We start from the raw sequence: 6,201 nt of genomic DNA, 5'->3' as shown, positions 1-6,201 counted from the left end.
TGAAAGCAAAACATGACATCCCGCGACTCATGGGGACCCAGGCACATTGACCCCAAAGCTCCTCTAAGTCACGGTGGATCCCTTCCCTTCTCAGTGCCTTAAGGGGTAAGAGCAGGCAGCAGCTCCGGAGCTGCCCAGAGCAGTGCTGAGTGATGCCATCATCCAGTGAGGACACATTGTCACTCCAAATAGATAAACATTGCCCCGCGTGATAGAACACAGCGTGTGATAGACGTCTGTTCCATGCCAGCTTCACCACTGACAGCTACGGAACCTTTGTCAGGTCTCTTAATCCCTCTGCGCCTCAGTTTTCTCATCTCTAAAATGGGGTCAGGGGTGTGCGTTGTGGCACAGCGGGTTAAGCCACTGCTTGGGACCCCCACGTCCTGTGTCAGTGTCTGGTTCTGGCTACTCTGCACTTCCAGTCCAGCTCTCTGCTACTGCATCCTGGGAGCAGCAGAAGATGATCCACATACTTGCGTTTCTGCCGCCCACATGGGAGACCTGGATGGAGCTCCTGGCTCCTGGCTTCGGCCTGCCCCAGCCCTGGCTGTTGTGGCCATTTGCAGAGTGAACCAGCAGTTAGAAGCTCTCGCTCTCTCTCTGTCTCTCTGTAACTCTGTCTTTCAAATAAATTAAATATATATATATGTATATTTCTTTAAAAAGGCAGCTTCTGGTGCATCCCGGCAGGAGAGTGATGGCCCCAAAAGGACATCTTCCCTCCTCTGGGGTTGGGAGTGGAGATAGGTCGGTAATTAGAGACTGAGGTTAGAATTTTTTGCTCTAAGGAGTGGCAGTGGGGAACTATTAAAGCTTGCGGGGGGGGGGGGGCAAAGAAAACAGGAGGTGCTTTTTGTAGGAAAAAAGAGAAAAGAAAAGAGGCTGTGGGGACCCAGGGGAGGAGGGAGAGGCTGAAGTCCTCAGGGAAAGGGGCCCTTTCTCTGGGTGTGGCCCTGGGGCAGGCCCCAGGAGGCTGGAGCGCACAGCTGCAGCCAAAACCCCAGAGGTGCTTCCGGGCAGAGCGGAGAGCTGGGACTGGAGCGGATTTACTGGTGTAAACGTGGGTTCCTCTGTTCCCCGCTGAGCTGAACTGGAACAGGAAACCCAGCCCTTCCCTCAACGTGCCTCAAGTCCTGCGGGCTGCAGGTCCTCTCTGTGCCCGAGGACCCTCGGCCACTCCCAGGCTGTAGCTCTCAAGCTTGGTGGGACTGCTGAATCGATGGGGTTGCAGGCTAGGAAGCCTCAAAGAAAGGGGGCTGGTCAACCTGCAGACCCTCCTGCAGGCCTCTCATCCAGAGCCAGGGTCTGCATTTGTACAGTTGCCCCTTGATCAGGATGGAAAGAACCCTCCCACCCTTCTAGAACCTCTGCCTTTGGGCAGTGGCAACCCTTTCTTAGGTGGGGTTATCCACTCAGGAGAGGAGAACGGAGGGGAGGGGAGGGAAGAGGAGGGGAGGGGAGGGGAGGAGAGAAGGAGAGGGGAGGAGAGAAGGAGAGGGGAGGAGAGGAGAGGGGAGGAGAGGAGGGGAGAGGAGAGGGGAAAGCAGGAATCGAGGGAGAGAAACAAGGGAGGGGAGGAGAGGAGGGGAGGGGAGGGGAGGGAAGGAGAGGAGGGGAGGGGAGGAGAGGAGAGGGGAGGAGAGGAGGGGAGGATAGGAGGGGAGGAGAGGAGGGGAGGGGAGGGGAGGGGAAACCAGGAAGTGAGGGAGAGAAACAAGGGAGGAGAGGAGGGGAGGGGAGGGCAGGGGAGGAGAGGAGGGGAGGGGAGGGAAGAGGAGGGGAGGAGAGGAGAGGAGGGGAGGGGAGGGGCAGAGAGGAGGGGGGAGGAGGGGGAGGAGGGGAGGGGAGAAGGGGAGGGGAAGAGAAGGGAGGGGAGGGGAGAAGGGGAGGGGAGGGAAAGGGAGGGGAGGGGAGAAGGGGAGGGGAAGAGAAGGGAGGGGAGGGGAGAAGGGGAGGGGAGGGGAAGGGAGAGGAGGGGAGAAGGGGAGGGGAGGGGAAGGGAGAGGAGGGGAGGGGAGGGGAAGGGAGAGGAGGGGAGGGGAGGAGAGGAGAGGGGAGGGGAGGGGAAGGGAGAGGGGAGGGGAGGAGAGGAGAGGGGAGGGGAGGAGAGGAGAAGAGGGGAGGGGAGGAGAGGAGAGGGGAGGGGAGGAGAGGAGAAGAGAGGGGAGGAGAGGAGGGGAGGGGAGGGGAAGGGAGGAGAGGGGAGGGGAGGAGAGGAGAGGGGAGGGGAGGAGAGGAGAAGAGAGGGGAGGAGAGGAGAGGGGAGGAGAGGAGAGGGGAGGAGAGGAGAGGAGGGGAAGGGAGAGGAGGGGAGGGGAGAGGAGGGGAGGGGAGGAGAGGAGAGGGGAAAGCAGGAAGCGAGGGAGAGAAACAAGGGAGGAGAGGAGGGGAGGGGAGGGAAGAGGAGGGGAAGAGAAGGGAGGAGAGGAGGGGAGGGGAGGACAGGGGAGGAGAGGAGGAGAGGAGGAGAGGGGAGGGAAGAGGAGGGGAGGAGAGGAGGGGAGGAGAGGAGAGGAGAGGGGAAAAGCAGGAAGCGAGGGAGAGAAACAAGGTCAGAGTAAGGTGTTTGGTCGTTTCGGTTACATTCCCTGGTATATGGTTAACATTTATGGGAGGCTGTTGCTCTGGACTAGCCCCTTGCACCAGGCCCCATCAGACCAGAGCAAGCCACAATGGAGTCACTCACACTCACGCGAAAGCTCCAAATTATCAGAGTGAAACCCAGTCGTCACCAAAGCTAAATTGTTCATCTGACCATCAGAGAAATCAGAAGGCGGAGGAAGGGCGGGGGTGGGGGCGGGACACAGCCAAATCCCTGCAAAGGGCAGCTTTAGCTGGCAGGGTAAGGAAGCCCTCCCTGTTTTAATCCGATATGGAGAGTAACTTTGAACCTAGCTGATTTATGCTTTCTTCAACCCTTTCCTGCCTCTTAGAAAGCCAACGTCCTCTGTTCAGCTCACTGGAATACCCTCTGTTCTCTAGAATGAGGTGCTGCGTAATTGTAGATTTATTTGTGAAAGCCAATTGGATCATTTAGCTCCGTCGACTGACCTTTTGAACCTGTGCATATATGTAGCCGCTTTGAGGAGAGAATGCATTTCTTTCTGAGGATTATGATCAAAAAAAAAAAAAAAGTTGGAAAACTGCTCAGAGCTCTAAGGGGACCTGGGGAGCTGTGATGGGGTGAGGGTAGCTGCTCCTGCCCCTTGGTGCTGGCCATAGTCCACAGTGCCAGCATCCCATATGGGCACCAGTTCATGTCCGGGCTGCTCCAATTCTGATCCAGCTCTCTGCTAATGTGACTGGGAAAGCAGCAGAGGATGGCCCAAGTCCTTGGGCCCCTTCATTCATGTGGGAGATCTGGAAGAAGCTATTGGCTCCTGGCTCCTGGCTTCAGCCTGTCCCAGCCCTGGCCGTTGTGGCCATTTAGGGAGTGAACCAGCGGATGGAAGACCTCTCTCTCTTATCTCTCCTTTTCTCTCTGTAATTCTGACTTTCAAATCAATAAATCAATCTTTAAAACAAGAACAAAGTCTCCTTTCACACACAAATAAAATAACTGGCTACGTCATATAATGTCAGTGGTGACAAGCGCTATGAAAAAGACTCGAATATTATAGGAAAGGGGGCAGCATGGCGGAGGTGCTGGTCTGGGAAGGATGACCCAACAGGGGCTCAGGGAAGCACGGGAAAAACCACAGCAGGAGAGTGTCTGGGGCGGGAGTGTTCCAGGCAGAGGGGCTGGCAGGTGCACATTCCTTTTTCTGCCATGCACTGTGCTCTCTCCTTGCCAAAGACCCTCACCCAGTTCACACTGTGTGAACACCTGCTCCAAGGAGAGTCACAGACCCTCACGCATACGTTCACCCCAGTGTCAAATCCAGGCAGGACTGTGCTTGTTTTTGTAAAACTGGGGTGATGTGTGCCTCCTGCCCTACAACCTGCCCTTTCACCTGCTATGACACTTGGTTTTGGTCTTTTTAAATTTTTTAGACTTTTTTAAATGCACATTTTGGAAAGTACCATCCTCCCCCAGGCTTCGCTCCCTGGGCGGCAGACCCATCCTTGTCTTTCTGATGGGTGGGGCCCTGGCCCAGCTCTGCCCTGTGTGGCCCCTGAGCCCCGTCTGCCAGCCAGCGTCTCCAGTGTCAGGACTGGAAGTCTCCTGACTGCCAGGGGTAGCAGTGACTGTCAGCACTGCGGCTTCTTCTCTTCCCGTCACTTTTCTGCAGCACAACCAGTTTCAACCATCACCCTGAAGACAAAGTCGGCAGCCAGTCAGAGCAGGCAAACTCAGACCACCTGGGTCCCCCAGGATGAAGTCCAGGCCCCCCAGGACAGAATCTTCTTCTCCGATCAGGTCAAACCGAACTGGATGAGCCCAGATTTTGTCTCCAGAGGGCTCTTAGAACAAAACCACATCAGAAGAAGGGCATTACCAGACAGGGCCATGCCCAGAGAAAGCACTCGACCCAGGCGAAAGAGCCAAGAACAAGGATGAGATTTATGGAAGGCAGAGTGGCAGGCAGTAAGTTTTCTTACTTTAAGAAAAATAAAGATTTATTTATTTGAAAGGTAGATTTACAAAGAAAGAGAAGGAGAGACAGAGAAATCTTCCATCCACTAGTTCCACTCCCCAAATGGCTGCAACAGCTAGGGTTGTGCCAGGCCAAAGCCAGGAGCAAGGAGCTTCTTCTGGGTCTCCCAGGGACTTGGGCCATCCTCTGCTGCTTTCCCAGGCACATTAGCAGGGAGCTGGATCGAAGTAGAGAAGTCAGGACTGGAACTGGTACTGCAGGCCATGGCTTAACCTGCTGGGCCACAGTGCCGGCCCCATATTCAGGAATATTCACTGAGCATCTTGCACTGTCCAATACCATGGCCCCTAGCCTCAGATAGCTACTTGAAGTTAAATTAAATAATTAAAATACATAAAATTTAAAATTCAGTTTTTCTGTGGCACAATAACATTTCAGGTACTTCATAGCTTTGTGGGGCTATTGGCTTGAGTATTGGACAGTGCAGACATAGGACATTTCCATTGTGATGGAAACTCTACGGTAGTACTATGCTAGGCCCTCTGTTAGACATCAGCTGTCCGTGTGTCCATCAGTGATTGCCCTCACGGAACCCACAGTTGGGTGAGAGAAACAGTAAGTGAAAAATCACACCACGCTGGGGACAGTGTGGGGGCAGTGGAAACTCGGAAGGATAGCTGAACCAGTCTGCGGGAGGAGAGGAATGGTTGGGGAAGGCTTGGAGGTGGGGAGGGAGATGGCCTCTAAGGTGAGGATAAGTAGTTAGCCAAAGACAATGAGAGGACATAATGGAGATACACTGGGCAGAGGGGTCAGTGGGTGCAAAGATTCAAGGATGACAGGCAGGCCCCTGACTCAGAAGGTAACAAGTGCATCATCCCGGAGGCAGCGTTGACATGGACTGGAGGAGCCCGCGGCAGGGATGCTGCGGAGGAGATCCCTTCCCTGGGCTGAAAGGTGGACCCGAGGGCCAGCCCTCACACTCTGCGGAGGCAAAACCCCCTCCCCAGAGGTGACAACTAGCACGGTCAGTCAGGAAGCTTCAAGTCGTCTAGACCACTGAACAAACACTCTGTGGGTGGCAGAGGTGGAAGATGAAGTTAAAGGGATGTAGACTGGGCCGGCGCCATGGCTCACTTGGTTAATACTCCACCTGCGGCACCGGCATCTCATATGGGCACAGGGTTCTAGTCCCGGTTGCTCCTCTTCCAGTCCAGCTCTCTGCTGTGGCCCGGGAGTGTAATGGAGGATGGCCTAAGTGCTTGGGCCCCTGCAGCCACGTGGGAGACCAGGGGGAGGCACCTGGCTCCTGGCTTCAGGTCAGCGCAGCGCCAGCTGTGGCGGCCATTTGGGGAGTGAACCAATGGAAGGAAGACCTTTCTCTCTGTCTGTCTCTCTCACTGTCTTAACTCTATCTGTCAAATAAATAAATAAAGAGAGATGTAGACCAAGCCTTATAGATCTAATGAAGGAGTTTGGACATGATGATCCTTGGATATCAGTTGTTTATTGTGTATAGCAAACCACACTGCCGTTTAGTGGTTTAAAACAGGAACTGTTTATTTGCTCAGAAATCTGTGGGCTCATAAATTGTACTGAGCTGTCCTTTCTATGATCACTCACGTTGCTGCAGTCCTTCGATGGCTCATCCAGGACTGGA

This window comes from Oryctolagus cuniculus, chromosome 1 (assembly GCF_964237555.1).
Source record: "Oryctolagus cuniculus chromosome 1, mOryCun1.1, whole genome shotgun sequence".
NCBI classification, from domain to species: domain Eukaryota; kingdom Metazoa; phylum Chordata; class Mammalia; order Lagomorpha; family Leporidae; genus Oryctolagus; species Oryctolagus cuniculus.
Note: the sequence above shows the minus strand (reverse complement) of the source record.